The 16,595-nt window shown below is 44.9% G+C and overlaps 1 protein-coding gene across 2 annotated transcripts in view; it reads right to left on the bottom strand.

Annotated features, from left to right (window-relative positions):
* Positions 1-16,595, bottom strand: part of PRKG1 (protein kinase cGMP-dependent 1) — a gene marked incomplete at both ends in the record, with an annotated part of 441,876 nt that overhangs the window by 232,643 nt on the left and 192,638 nt on the right. The gene's annotated exons all lie outside the window — the stretch shown is intronic.

Below are 16,595 nucleotides of genomic sequence, written 5' to 3'. Positions count from 1 at the left end.
CACCCCAAGAAGCAAGTCAGTCGCTGCCACTGTGCAACGTCAAGATGGTTTTGTCCCGGTCCATATGGACAAAATGGGCCCTTACCCTGAGCACCAAAAGGAAATCGTCCCTGTGTTGTACAGGTCATTTTATATAAGAATAAACAGCACCAATAGACATTAAAGCAGCAGCTGAGTAACAGGACAAATTTCTTGTTCTATGGGAGGCCATTTGTTTGGTGTGACAAACTTCTCTTGCAAACAGATGAGGTTTCAGCGGGCTGTTCCAAAAGGAAAATACTAAATGAGCATTAATTTGGTCAGTACTTTTGAGTAGATCTGAGAGATGAAAACGCTGGTCCCCTTTGCATAGGGAAATATCGCCCTTTCTGCCCCCACTCCAACCTCTGTCACAGATGACGTTACAAAAATTATCCACCTTTTCACACCTTTCGCATCACAAATTCACCTGAACATTTCTACCCACTTTGGGATTTTTAGTCTTTCTTTAGAAAATATCAATAGGAAGTGACATAATTAAACCTGAGACTTTTGGTACCTCCGTTCCCTCCATCCATTTTGCAGAGTTTCTCATAACTCAGATCAATTTTCCAGCTTAGGCTCTGTATTTTCTCACCGACATCTATTTTCAGCGAGATGGGAAGCAACAGCTTGTTGTCATTACACCCTTGAGCTGTTTGGAAATGTTCAGAAATAGGGCATTTTTTTCCCCTAAGTCAGTCATCATCATTTAAAATTTGAGAGAGAAAGCAGGAATGGTGAGGGAGGCCCAAAAATTCACATACAAATGAAGTGAGTTTACTGATATAACCCATTCTTGCTCACGCTCCTCATGAAGCCACACAAATCAGGTGTGCAATAAATACCAAGCGAGAGGATTTCCAAAAGCTTTTATATGTCAGAGCTCGGCCCACGAAGCGACAAAGTGGAAACAGAAAAGTGTTACATTTAGAAATAAATAAATGAAAAATAATATATTATATCCTATTGTTCAGTGATTTTTTTTGTTCTTTTATTGCTTTTTCCTTTATTTTGAGCTTCCCAAGCTGTGGATTTACTCCCCGCTGTTCTTTCTGCAAAACTAATAACAACAGCAAAGCATCAGCGAGTGGCAACAGAGCAGTGAGGAGCAACAAGAGCAAAATTACTCAAATTAATCAAGAAAAAAGAAAAGTCAGCTGGTATTATAACACAAGAGTGCAAAGCGGGGGTTGTAATTTAATAATCTTACCAAAAAACTGGCAAGCAAAGTTGCAAAACATCAAAGCAGTGAGTATGTTGGGGTTTGAAGCAGAAAATGGGGGGATATGAGGGAGCATCAGCCTATTCCACCCTCAACTGGTCACCTTTGAATATGATATTTCCAGGTTCTTCTGATCCAAAAAGCCCCGGCCCCCGCGCTCCCAAGAAGCTCAGGAGGGAACCCAAAGATGGACACAAAGGCACCTGAGAGGAGACAGCAGAATTCTCATTCCCATTTGCTTTTATCTATTAATCTTCAAATTGAAAATGGCTAATATTATTCCAAGAGTGAGAGGTCTCACCATGGGTAGAAAAGAATACGGGCTCCCGTCCCATCTGGTTTCTGTCCTCTGTAATTGATTAATCTCAGGCAAGAGATAGTGTTGGTCTGCACGGCCCAACCTCATTGGATATTTGTGCAAAATACAGATATTTTCCATGCACACATAAGCCAGGAGGTTGCAAACACTGCAAGGTTTCCCATGGAGATGCAACTGCTGCCTTACTGGGTGAGAAAAGCGTGTCATAGCAGGTTCACAGTTTGCTCACGGGCACCAGACAAATACTTAATTAAACACTGGGGAAGTATTTAATTAACAGGCTCTGTTTCTAATTAGGATTGGAGATGATGGGAAGGCAGCTTTTAGAAGCTGAAGCGGTGAATCAATCGCCGTGGTGCCGGGAGAGCCCTGATGCAGCAGTAGCACATCACAGGTAATTCTGGGCTCAAGATCTCTTTTGATATCACATCATATTAAGCAAATAAAAGAATGAAGCACATGACACGTTGGTTGTGTCTATTTTGCAGCTGAGAATGATAGAAATGTGTTGTGCCCACATGCAATATCACATAACCACATGTGCCGCCGAGCCACACGTTGAACCCCAATGTCACAGGCCATAAAGCACAACAAATGCAGGGCTATTATTAGCAATAAAGATAATAATTTCTTTACCAGATTCCTTTCCCTCCTTCAAAAGCAAAAATTGTGTCTTGTTTCAGGGCTGTAATTATAAACCCACCTATTTAATAGCTCAGTGAGTATCCAACTGCAACTGGATATTAACTATAACAGCACAGTGTTTGTTTTTCAAGGGCTATGGACACATTTAACCCCTCAACTCCAAATAAAGTCCATGACATCCCTGCTCCTGAATCTCACAAAATACTCTAATACACTACATATTTTGGCTGCTTTTCTATTAAAAACAATTAATAGCAGGGAAAAAAAAAAAAAACACCATACAAAACTATTTGGAAACATGTTAAGAGAGTCGATATCCTTCTTCAGAGAGGAGTTTGGGATCCACAAACCCCTTCCACAGCTTTGATAAAGAGATTATTTGCCACCTGCCTACCCAGTTGCTTTGCTCTCATCATTTTATAGCCCAGAAAAAGCTCTTTAAATGGTGTAGAGCTGTTTTGTGTCAACCAGCAAACCCAGAGCAAGGCAGAAGTAAGAAAGGTCTCATTTCAGGCAGCACCGATCCTGCTGCTCAGAATCACAGCATGTGAGGGATTGGAAGGGACCTGGAAAGCTCATCCAGTGCAATCCCCCCATGGAGCAGGAACACCCAGATGAGGTTACACAGGAAGGTGTCCAGGCGGGTTGGAATGTCTGCACAGAAGGAGACTCCACAACCCCCCTGGGCAGCCTGGGCCAGGCTCTGACACCCTCATCAGGAACAAGTTGCTTCTCACATTTAAGTGGAACCTTTTGTGTTCCAGTTTGAACCCATTACACCTTGTTCTATCATTGGTTGTCACCGAGAAGAGCCTGGCTCCATCCTCCTGACACTCACCCTTTAGATATCTGTAAACATGAATGAGTCCCCCCTCAGTGTCCTCTTGTCCAGCTCCAGAGCCCCAGCTCCCTCAGCCTTTCCTCACACGGGAGATGCTCCACTCCCTTCAGCATCTTGGTGGCTGCGCTGGACTCTCTGCAGCAGTTCCCTGTCCTGCTGGAACTGAGGGGCCACAACTGGACACAAGATTCCAGGTGTGGTCTCCCCAGGGCAGAGCAGAGGGGCAGGAGAACCTCTCTGACCTACTGACCACCCCCTTCTAACCCACCCCAGGTACCATTGGCTTCCTGGCCACAAGGGCCCAGTGCTGGCTCATGGTCACCCTGCTGTCCCCAGGACCCCCTGTTTGCAAATAGAATACATTTTCAGTGGTGATCAAAATGTTGTGGAGTTTTCTTTATTTCTAGGAATTATTCTCCTTCAGGGCAGGAGATATTACACTCAGTCCTGTTCACACTGCCATCCTTTCTTTCACAAATAAAAACCAAAGTTATTTTAGGGGAAAAGAAGGCTCTTAAAAATGAGCTATCTGCCGACTCTATTTAAGGAACAGCCTCGTGTATTTTGAGGACTATTCCTCATCCAACACTTTTAAGGCTTTTGAGACTAAACCCCTCATTTTGCCTGGAGAAATCCAATTCTTCCCATTGTCTCACGCTATTTGGTGCTGATCCAGCCGCGTCTCTGCTGAGAAACCTGGAAGCAAATAGCGGGTCTGGGCGCCACTAAACACTCTGCAAATTCAAAAGCCATCTGCAAACAAATGAAGAATTTATCCGAATAAAATGTTTCCCCGTGAAGCATTTGTAACAGCATCTAACGCTACTTGCATAAGCTCCCTTATTTTTTTCCACTTGCTTGGGTAATGTACATTCATGAGTGGCACCGGCACCTCATTATCCAATTAAAATGACTCATTTTTAACAAAGAAATAATGTCAGAAAGGGAATTATTAGGTTAATGATTAATTCTGGCTACTCATATGTGAAATAGCTTTGCAATTAATTTGGGGAGGTTTTAAGCTCCTCAGCATAATTACGACGAGTTGCATCACCGGGTCTTATGGATTCCCTCTCTAATTGATTTGGTAATATAAGCACAAGAGGAATCACCCCTAGAAAACAAGAGGCACTGCCAGAAGTAACAGGAGATTATTCATTCAGGAATAGTTTACTGACATCTTTCCTATAGTCAAATTGACAGAGCTGCCACCAACTTCTGTCACGCTACTGGAAAGAGTAACACATCGTATCTGATCAGTTAATTACGTGCTTTGATTGAATCATTACATAATCACCCAGCTTCAGAAGCATCCAGCAAACCATTTGGTAGGTGTTAACCTCTAGAAATTGCAGTCTAAGATCCAGGTTGTATTCTTCGAATAAATTCCATGTGAGATCCTTATGAATCACCCGAAGGGAAAGTCATTGAATTCAGAGCAGAATGGCCGCAGACGTGCTCCTCTGGTTTATTTCCCTTTGGTTTTGTTTCACTCTCAAGTTAAAGGCCCTTTCCTGGGTGTAAGATTTTGCACGCTTGGCCCAAACGAGCTGTGATTCCCCCGACACGTGCACCAGGACCCCCCAACACATCCCAGAGGCAGGTGAGGATGCAAAACCCTCTTTTCAAGGCACTTGGCAGCTCCTGACGAGCCACAAGTGACCGTGAAATATTATTTCGGAGCCAAACCCATTGGGCACCAGATGAAATTCTTCCCTTTGGCCCGGATTAATGGTGTTTAATGTTTATGTCTCACCTACTTTTATGGCTTTTTCATGAGCCATTTCCCTGGGGTCAGCAGCGACCAGGTGTTGTCACCTGGGTTACTGATAATGTCATTTAGAGCCAACGCTTGAGCACCTTTGAAACCTGAAGATAAACACACATTTTTGGCCATTTTGAAGGTCTGATACAATTTCCAGGTGCTGCCTGTTCGCAGTGTACTGCCATAACTTACAGAAATAATCATAGTGGTTTTTAACTTCTCCATCTTACAGTCCAAATAAACCATTTAGGATTAATTCCTACTTGCATTGTCTGCCTCGTATTTCCTATCAGAAACATGTGAAAAGCATTAAGTTGGGCAAAAGCTTCTCTATCTTTTTTCCCCCATAGATCTGAGCTTATCAATAGCAAGAAGGTCGATGCCACGTTCACCTCAGTTTAGGTCACCTTGTGGAATCAACCTGTCATTTGAAAGTGGTCCCCAATTCCAAACCTTCCCCTCTGCACAGACATTTGCCACCATGAATCCTACTTCAGCGCTAAGGGAAAGAACATTAAAATCTTCATTTCTTTTTCTGCTAGTGCTCATTCTCCCCAAAACACCAGGATGCAGATCAAGGCCCATTCACAAACCCGTATTTTCCTTCCTTGCTAAGCCACGGCAAGGGTGTGAAAACATGCATTAGATGTGTTGAACTGCAGCTTCAACCACTCCAAAAATCATCCTGAGAACAATCCAAGAGGTAATTAAATCAAAGCAAAGGCAGAACAGCTCCAGCTCCCCGGCTGACAGAAGACAAGCTTTATGTTAAGGAATGAAATATCCACTGCTCTAACTATTCTTTAACCATACACAAAGTCAAAGTCGCAGGGGTTTCAGGAAAAGCAAAGATACTTACTAAATAGATAGATAGATAGATACCAAAAAGCAAAGGTATTTATTGCCAAGTAGAATGGAGAATAGAAGCCACAGGGAAGCGTCGTGTGCTGCTCGCTCTCTGTCCAGAAACACTTTTTGCGCTAAAGGGAGACAATCCAAGCAAACTAAGATATTTCTGTGGAGTTATACCTATCTATAGGTGGGCTAAGACATGACAGAATGGACCAGGTTGGAAAAGCCCTCAGAGATCATCCAGTCCAACCCTTGGTCCAACTCCAGCCCATTGACTAGATCATGGCACTAAGTGCCATGTCCAATCTCAGCTTAAAAACCTCCATGGCCGGTGAGTCCAGCACCTCCCTGAGCAGCCATTCCAATGCCTGACCACTCTCTCTGCACAGAATTGCTGTCTGATATCCAGCCTAAACTTCCTCTGGCAGAGTTGAAGCCCATGCCCCTTGTCCTATTGCTGACCGCCACAGAAATGAAGTCCCGTGTTGGGCAGCCGCCGTTTGACCCACCAGCCAGAAAGGGAAAGGCCGATGTGAAGATCCAGGACACATCACTGGAGCTATTTCTGACATCCAGCATCTATCTTCCGCTTTCAAAACCAGCTGGGTGATGTAAAGCAAAATCCCCTTTGCATTTGGGACCACAGCTGCCAACTCGTGATGTATCAACAATGCCTTTTTTTCAGGGAGGCAACTAATTAATTCTATTACGTCAGTTGAGGAGTTTGGAGATGGAGTTACAAAGCATGTCATGATCAAAGAAAAGAGTGAATGATATAAATAGAGATGTCCTCCCATTCGCCATTACCCTATTCATATCCCTTCTAAGAAAAGTCTCCCTGTGGATTATGCCCATTTTCATTTGGAAAAGCACAAACATTATATTTATTGTTCAGTGGTGACTGAAACAGACTGACAGGAGCTGCCTCCATATACATGGTGCTAAAAAAGCCTTTCCAGCTAAAAGAGAAATGGGCTTTCCTCACTCTAATTCTCCCATCTCACAACTCTCATTATATATATATATACACATATATATATATATACACACACACATATATATATACACACATATATATATACACACATATATATATTTTTAGTTAACCTTATGGTCGTAATAATTTCACAAAACAGCTGAGTCTATTCAAGTTCCATTGTTACCGGCATCCAGCTTAATCCAAGCTCCGTGCATTATGCATTTATTTCTTCTGGAATTATTTCCTTAGAGGAAAAAACGTGACATGTCCTTCAAGGGCAAAGTTCCCCTGGCAAAGTCACCTTTCCATTCTAAACCCTGTCTCTGACATTAGGGATCGATTCATCCATGGCATTGCAGTGAATGGCACCAAGGAGATATTGGGCCCAAACTAAGGATATCAGTTTTTCCACTGCATTTTTAAAATGTTGATCTCACATAGGTGGGAAATATCCATGTGCTTCATGGGAAAGAGGGAATCAAAAATCCATCCCCCGCTCTGCTTTCCAACACGATACAAAGCAGTTTTTTTTCCTAAAAATATGCAACACGATTGTAAAAATCTTTCCCAAGACTTTTTCTTTCAGAGCAGTGAATTGAGAGCGGCAAATTCAGAAAAATTGGGCAATCTCTACACTGTAGCTTTTCTGTAAAAAATCATCACAGAATCCCAGAATGTGAGGGCTTGGAAGGGCCATGGAAAGCTCATCCAGTGCAATCCCCCCATGGAGCAGGAACACCCAGATGAGGTGACACAGGAAGGTGTCCAGGTGGGTTGGAATGTCTGCACAGAAGGAGACTCCACAACCTCCCTGGGCAGCCTGGGCCAGGCTCTGACACCCTCACCCCCAACAAGTTTCTTCTCAAATTTAAGTGGAACCTCTTGTTTTCCAGTTTGAACCCATTACCCCTTGTCCTATCACTGGTTGTCACCGAGAAGAGCCTGGCTCCATCCTCCTGACACTCACCCTTTGTATATTGATCCCCAGGAATGAGTCCCCCCTCAGTGTCCTCTTGTCCAGCTCCAGAGCCCCAGCTCCCTCAGCCTTTCCTCACACGGGAGATGCTCCACTCCCTGCAGCATCTTGGTGGCTGCGCTGGACTCTCTGCAGCAGTTCCCTGTCCTGCTGGAACTGAGGGGCCACAAATGGACACAAGATTCCAGGTGTGGTCTCCCCAGGGCAGAGCAGAGGGGCAGAAGAACCTCTCTGACCTACTGACCACCCCCTTCTAACCCACCCCAGGTACCACTGGCCTTCCTGGCCACAAGGGCCCAGTGCTGGCTCATGGTCACCCTGCTGTCCCCAGGACCCCCAGCTCCCTTTCCCCTACACTGCTCTCTAATAGGTCATTCCCCAACTTATACTGGAACCTGGGGCTGTTCCTGCCCAGATTCAAGACTCTACACTTGCCCGTATTCTATTTCATTAAATTTTTCCCCGCCCAGCTCTCCAGCCTGTCCAGGTCTCTGATGGCAGCACAGCTTCCAGTGTCAGCCACTCCTCCCAGCTTGGTGTCAGCAGCAAACTTGCTGACAGTCACTCTATTCCCTCATCCAAATCATTGATGAATATATTGAATAACATAAGCCCCAGTACTGACCCTTGAGGAACTCCAAAGCATTGACTTCAGGGTCACCCATGGTTTGTGTTCCCTGGAGTATCGCACATGGACATCGGGAAACAAAAACCCAGCCCCGGAGGGTTGGCCAGCACCAGGGCAGGGAGAAAGGAAGTTGGGAGAGGTTTTTGAAACTTATTTTAAGTAACGAGCCCCCTTTATGGGGCTTTATACCCTCTCATCCTTCTTCTTTACAACATACAACACACAACACATATTACCTTTGTTATTTGAAATGTGAGATGCAAAAGGAGCAGCTCGGTGTCTATTTTCAGTATTTTCAGGTTGCCTTCTCCCCAAGACCAACAAGAGGTGGAAGTTGCTCAGGAATTCAGAGCACAGGGGCTCATCTATCACCATCTCCTAAAGCACAGGCACACGTTAGGAATCTGCGCGGTCCTTGTTACCCGTCTGCGATGGAAACGGTTTGCGCAATATCAAGTCTCCTGACCAAAGGTTTATTGCATTTCCAAAGCCTATTACTGCTGGAAACAATGTTCTGGGGAACCTTCGTCTTGTTACAAAGCTATTTCTTCACTTGCCATCTCCCATAGCTGTAGATTAAACACCGTAATACATTACACTGATGGTTTCGGTAAGAATCTGTCCGGGTTTTATTTTTGTCATGTATATGAAAATTTGAGAATCTTTTCCTAATGAAACCTTTCTGGATTTCCTTTTTGTCTTTTGCTGTTGTTTCACAACCACTGTAAACACCTTCCAAGTTTTGAACAGCTCTAAATACAACTATATTTCTCAGCAAACAGGGCCAGCACATCAAAAACATTCTCTATACACTTTATCTTCCCATGCTGCCTACAAACACCAAGTCAAAACAAAATCATCCTATTTTAAAAGCCTTCTGTTTTGTACCATTGCATTTATTTGCACTATTTGAAGCTATTTTCTTTGGGTGAACAATATTTTACATCTCATGTCAATGGAAGAAAATTCTCAGTCTAATTATAACAACTGTTAAAAAATAATACAAGCAAACCAAGACATTTCTGTGGAGTTTTATCTACCTACAGGTGGGTCGAGAAGTTAAATTCAACTATCTTTTTTGAGTAGCACAGATTAACTGAGGGATTGGTGCAACTAACGAACTATTAATGAGCAGGATGAAGAACTTGGAGTTACGGAACGACATCATCCATTAAAAGAAAAATAGGTGAGGCTAAGGCCATTGGAGATGATAGAAACTGGTTTATGTTCCCAGTGGCTTTGCATTCAGGGACTGAAATGATCATGTGTAGGTGGCCAAAGCGTGCTGGGCTCGTTCAACACATGAGATGCCAGATCACAGAGTCACAGAACATCAGGGGTTGGAAGGGACCTGGAAAGCTCATCCAGTGCAATCCCCCCATGGAGCAGGAACACCCAGATGAGGTTACACAGGAAGGTGTCCAGGCGGGTTGGAATGTCTGCACAGAAGGAGACTCCACAACCCCCCTGGGCAGCCTGGGCCAGGCTCTGACACCCTCACCAGGAAGAACTTTCTTCTCAAATTTAAGTGGAACCTCTTGTGTTCCAGTTTGTACCCATTGCCCCTTGTCCTACCATTGGTTGTCACTGAGAAGAGCCTGGCTCCATCCTCCTGACACTGCCCCTTTCCATATTGATCCCCAGGAATGAGTCCCCCCTCAGTGTCCTCTTGTCCAGCTCCAGAGCCCCAGCTCCCTCAGCCTTTCCTCACACGGGAGATGCTCCACTCCCTGCAGCATCTTGGTGGCTGCGCTGGACTCTCTCCAGCAGTTCCCTGTCCTGCTGGAACTGAGGGGCCACAACTGGACACAAGATTCCAGGTGTGGTCTCCCCAGGGCAGAGCAGAGGGGCAGGAGAACCTCTCTGACCTACTGACCACCCCCTTCTAACCCACCCCAGGTACCACTGGCCTTCCTGGCCACAAGGGCCCAGTGCTGGCTCATGGTCACCCTGCTGTCCCCAGGACCTCCAGGTCCCTTTCCCCTACACTGCTTTCCAACAGGTCCTTCCCCAACTTATACTGGAACCTGGGGTTGATCACTGCTAGGTCTCTCAAAAATCTCATTCCTCTGCTACACAGCTTTGATGGGAAGATAAAGGTTTCCCAAGACACCCATAGCTGTATGGACATGGATCACTGATGGGCTTCACCACAGCATGAGCAGGATCGGGCCAAATTACTCGCTAAGTGCTTGGTGCTCCATGGTGGGACCTTCAGTCCTGGTCCTCAGGACCATAACCTGCCCACAGCATCACTGGAGCCCAGCATGAGCCCCAAGGGCTCCCCATGGCCTTGGCCTAAGAAAACTTCATGACACATGAAGCCGAAATCACTGCACAGAGAAGGGGCCAGACACAAGGCAGATGTTGTAGGGAAATCCACGGTTTGCCATGGAGCAAGACCTGCAACCCTCCGCTGGGACACGAGGACATGGTGAACTCCAGACAAGAACTTATGGGTACAAACTGGAACACAGGAGGTTCCACTTAAATATGAGAAGCAGCTTCTTCCCAGTGAGGGTGTCAGAGCCTGGCCCAGGCTGCCCAGGGGGGTTGTAGAGTCTCCTCCTCTGCAGACATTCCAACCCACCTGGACACCTTCCTGTGTAACCTCATCTGGGTGTTCCTGCTCCATGGGGGGACTGCACTGGATGAGCTTTCCAGGTCCCTTCCAACCCCTCACATTCTGGGATTCTGCTCCATCGCATCTTTTGTTTACGGTAATTTGGCTGTAACATCCCACCTGTGGCTCATAAATGGCACTTCCATGCACACCAGTAAGTGCATCGCACCTCCCAACGTGTGAAACGCTCCAGCAAATAAAGAATCTGCCAAAATGAACTGGGAAAAGAGATAAGTAAATGAAGGCAGGCAAGCTCTCCAGCTGCAGAACATCTGCTGTGCTGGGTCCACAAGCTCCCAAGCCAGTCCTGTCTCGTTGGTCTCATTTTCCAGCTTATCTGCGAACAACATTAAAACGTGCAAATCACCTTGTGGTCTGAAAGTCAAGCCGCGTTCTCACACACCGGCTGCTCTGCTCACAGCAGTTGCTAAAAATACCTAGTTTGTCATCCCCCAAATGAATCACTTTACTAATTTTAAAGGACACTAAACGAAACACTAACAATTTAAGTAAGTCATCAAAGCCAGCAGGCAGGTTTGCACGTATGCACAGAAAGCAACTCTGTTAGGAAAGTGTTTTCAACTGTAATATCCTTCAGTCATGGAGAAAATAATCAGTGGAATCATTAACATGACCGCTTCTGTTGGGTTTTGCAGTCTCACATCTTTGTTCTCCCTGCGCATCATTCCCATGACTGCAGCATTTATGTAATTGTAGCCAATTGTCCTTGGTCTTTCCTATATTTCCTTTTAAATTGAGAAGATACATTTTAGAATGAGGAAACACATTAGCCAATGCATGTGCACACTGAAATCCAACTGTGTTTTACCTTGATTTAAAAGCAAAAGTCCCATAGGCTTCAGTGAATTTAAATCAAACCCCATCACCTGTTGACTTGGATAAACCATCACAAAAGTAGGGAAAACTCTTGGAGTTTAAAATCTTTGGAAGGTGCAAAATACAGTGTTTTCTGGCTGTTTAGCTATGCTTGTGTAGTTATGGGAGACAAAACCATCTTCACCCTGGCAAGGGTTTTATTATCAGACCTACACTTGAGCACATTTCCTTGGTAAAAAGTTGTTACATACTAACAATTAAAACTAATTCTAATGGATTATATATTACGCATTCTAAATCGGTGCAGTAATCCCCAGTAAATGTTGCTATATCACAAGCAATGGGCAGACCTATAAAATCTTATAATCTTATAAAAATTGTGGATCAATTAGTATGCGCAACCATATAAACAAATTCTGATCTGTATTCTGACGATTTATTGTATTTTAAACACACGGCACTCACGCAGCGTAATTGGTCGTGGTATATTTTGCATGACGAGCACAACAAATTTGCCTTTGTGGAGCTTTTTCACGCAGCTTTTCAAACCAAAAATTAGCGAAAGCCGCGTTTAATAACAAACTAAATGGAAAAAATGGTTTTAACCAAATCTACTGCAAAATCTCCACCACGTTATTTTATGCAAGTCTCTCAAATTACACTTCATTTCTCAGTATTTTCACAGGATCACAGAATGTGAGGGATCGGAAAGGACCTGGAAAGCTCATCCAGTGCAATCCCCCCATGGAGCAGGAACACCCAGATGAGGTTACACAGGAAGGTGTCCAGGCGGGTTGGAATGTCTGCACAGAAGGAGACTCCACAACCCCCTGGGCAGCCTGGGCCAGGCTCTGCCACCCTCACTCCAAACAAGTTTCTTCTCATACTTACGAGGAACCTCTTGTGTTCCAGTTTGAAGTCATTGCCCCTTGTCCTATCATTGGTTGTCACCCAGAAGAGCCTGGCTCCATCCTCCTGACACTCACTCTTACATATTGACCACCATGAATGAGTCCCCCCTCAGTGACCTCTTGTCCAGCTCCAGAGCCCCAGCTCCCTCAGCCTTTCCTCACACGGGAGATGCTCCACTCCCTTCAGCATCTTGGTGGCTGCGCTGGACTCTCTGCAGCAGTTCCCTGTCCTGCTGGAACTGAGGGGCCACAACTGGACACAAGATTCCAGGTGTGGTCTCCCCAGGGCAGAGCAGAGGGGCAGGAGAACCTCTCTGACCTACTGACCACCCCCTTCTAACCCACCCCAGGTACCATTGGCTTCCTGGCCACAAGGGCCCAGTGCTGGCTCATGGTCACCCTGCTGTCCCCAGGACCCCCAGCTCCCTTTCCCCTACGCTGCTCTCTAACAGGTCATGCCCCAACTTACACTGGATCCTGTGGTTGTTCCTGCCCAGATTCAAGACTCTGCACTTACTCTTGTTCTATTTCATTAAATGTTTCCCTGCCCAGCTCTCCAGCCTGTCCAGGTCTCTGATGGCAGCACAGCTTCCAGTGTCAGCCACTCCTCCCAGCTTGGTGTCATCAGCAAACTTGCTGACAGTCACTCTATTCCCTCGTCCAAATCATTGATGAATATATTGAATAATACAGGCCCCAGCACTGCCCCCTGAGGCACTGCACTGGATCCAGGCCTCAATTGGACTCTGCCCCATTGACCACGACTCTCTGGCTTCTTCCCTTCAGCCGGTTCACAGTCCACCTCACTACCCGCTCATCCAGACTGCACTCCCGAGTAGACGGGAATAGAATGGAATAGAACGTTTCCATTAGAGTGTTGACTTCTTGATCAGACAATTTTCAGACCATTGAAATATCTATTTTACAAACACGATATTTTCAAATAGTCAGGAAAAGCAACTGCGTTCAGAACAGAAAAATCAAGAGATCTGCATTGGCAAAAAGATACCATCTTACTTTATAACATGTGGAAATCTATGGATATAGATACAAGTGCATATATATATAAACGAAAATATAAAATTGCATAAAATGTAAAGTGAAAATAGTAGTATCTGGGAGCAGATTCAGATTCTGCTGCACGTTGAATGACCAATAATTGCACATGTGATAGAAAGCAGACGGTGCACAGTAAAATACGGTACAAGTTCTCAAATGCGACCATCAGCTCCTTGTTGGCCAAGATACTGATAAAATCTTATAGATTGTGTATTTTTCCGTGCTAGAGTACGTCAGGTTAAGAAGGCAGCAGTGTGAAAATTACTTCAGACCTCCTTGGGGCAGGGAGGAGGATTTCGTTGGAGGATTTTTAGGTTCTGGTTGGACTCCATGATCTTAAGGGTCTCTCTTCCACTCAAACTGATTCTATTGTTGTATTTCTGCACCACCACGTAGTGTCTCAGAATCCCCGCTCTGTCAACGGGACAAGTCTGTGCAAACCAGAAACTGAGACCCACCGGCAATTATTTCCACTAATTAGTAGAATCTGGAATCGTATTGTATCACCTTAGAGTGCTATGAGTTGATTTCATTCTTCTATTATTGATGAGTTCGGGTGTCTTCTAGTCCTTGGGACTCAGAAAGACCAAATTTACAGGAGTGTTTCACACCATGTTTTTCCATACAGTGAGGAAAACTAATTGCCACTTCACTGAAATTCATCATTGTCGTAAAAATTAATGGACTTAGAGTAGGCGTGAACTTAGCCCAAGCTGTGGTCCTAATTATCACATTAGTCTTTAAGCAGTTACACTCTCTGCAGTGGTTAATAAAAGCTGATGCCTCTGCTATGGGAGAAATATCATGTGCAACTTGACAAATATTTGGTGAGAAGTTAGAGAAGCTGAGGAATAAGCCCACTTTAGAATAAAATTAATCCAGCAAAAGGTCTTCTAGACAGCCCATTTTCCTCGAGAGGGCTCGAAGACACTGACTTTTCACATCATTAACCTTTCTGTCCTAAATTCTAAATTGTAGATAATGTTGAGTGAAGCAAATGCCAAAGCGAGCCCCGGCCTGAGTCTTTGGGATTTCTGCGGAACACCTAAGAAGCTGGAAAGGAATTAAGCAGCTGAAGCGAGTTTAGTTAGTTAATAATATCAGCAGAACCCTTTGGAATCAGGAGCATCTCCCCCACCTGACGCATCATTCAGCCAACCTGCTGAAGCCAGAGGTCCCAGTGGAACATATATAACTAATCACACTCCAGGCAATTTTTCTCCTCACCCTCAACTTAGTTTCAAGCTTTGCTGCTCCATTTCAAGCCTGAAGGAAGATTCCCCAGGCAGGAACACGCCTGCGGGCTCAGCCCTGGCCGCACCGTTACCATCGCTGCAGAGCCAAAAAATCACTCCTGCATGCAGTTCTGCCACATAAAGCCCTGTACCCAAGCACGTCTGTATTCCACAGGGAAAGAAACTGATTTCTCTCCTCTATCAGATGTCTCCAATACCACCTACAACAACAGTGATGATTCCCTTTAAAGCCATCGTGTGGAAGGGGACTGATGGCACTTGGGGACCGAAGGGCAATACAAATACAAGCTCCTGTGCTAAGGCCAAAGCACTGGGAACTCAAGAACTGGGGAAAGAAGGAAATTTTGGTAGGACATTGTATTTATGTCTAACGATGAGCTTTAAAAAAGCCTTGTGAAAATGCAGAGACCTTCCCCAGTGTGCGCGTTGCTCTGCTGGAAGTCATATTAAGATGGACGCTAGGTAAGCGATACGTATACGCATTTATAGTATCTGCGTCCCTTTTCAAATAGAAATAATGGATGGGTTTTTATTTGGCTCGCGTCCATAAAAGGCAGCAAATGCGGTTTGCAAAGGTGGTTTGTGGCTCCTCCAAACCCAACGCAGCCCTGCATTTCAGACACTGGAACACTCCAACGCTGTGACAATTACAATGGTAATTAAAGGACATTTACACCGTTCCACTCTTAACGTGATGGCTGAGATCAGACATACGATGAATGCAGAGCCTGTGCGTTAATCGCCCATACAAATCCGTCACAGCTAATTAACTAAGACTATAACATTAAAAAAAAGAAGCGATATGGAAATGAGTATTTCTTTCCATGAGGAATCATTATTTCTTTACCAGGTTCTGCTCCTATGCTGTTCAAGGATAAACTGATGTTAGAGGACAAAGCTCCTGGCATTTTCTCTTTGAGCCAAAGCAAATAAGGAATATTTAAACACTGTTTCACAACATTAGTTTCCCTCTTTCAGAACATGGTGTATATCAGAAACGCGTTGGGATTTAATTTCCAAAATAAGTTGAAAAAGTAGAGTGAAAACATTTCAATGGCTGGGAAATGCTTCACAGTCTCCGCAGGAATTCCAAGACACATTTGCTGCATCTCTGGTTTTTGTCCAGAAAGACCCTTTTGGGCAGGACTTGCCCAGTGTCCCCAACCCTCCTCCCAACCCGCTGCAGCCGCAGCCGATGGAGCTTCATCCTGGGAGCTAATTGGGGGATTTGGGAGCAAACTGCCCAGCATAGGACACTCAGGACATGAAGAGACTCGGCCCTTTCCCAACCGAGGACTTCTTCAAATACAATCCCTCTTCTCTCTAGAGGGAAGATCCAGCCCTTACAAAGGGCCACACAGCAACTGGATGGAAAACACCTTCCCGCTTTAAAACCCGGCTTTGAAACGCAGTCTCAAAGCCGGAGAGATCTGAGCCTCCTCCTTCCTATTGAAACAGAAGGCGCGATGACAGAGAGTCACAAAGCGCTGCGATCCTTAATCCAACCCTCCAGAAACCGCAGAGTTTCAACCTCTGTGCATCTTTTGGTGTCAATACATTGCTACTTGCATGCTGATTTATTGGAAAGGAAGCAGCACTTTGGGCTGCTTTTGCTCTGTTTTATTAATAAAATATAAGAATGCTTAGGGATAGAAAGCCCT

This window comes from Nesoenas mayeri (genome assembly GCF_963082525.1).
Source record: "Nesoenas mayeri genome assembly, chromosome: 7".
Taxonomy (NCBI): Eukaryota; Metazoa; Chordata; class Aves; order Columbiformes; family Columbidae; genus Nesoenas; species Nesoenas mayeri.
The sequence above is the reverse complement of the archived record's forward strand: the minus strand, read 5'-3'. Positions and strand labels throughout refer to the sequence as shown.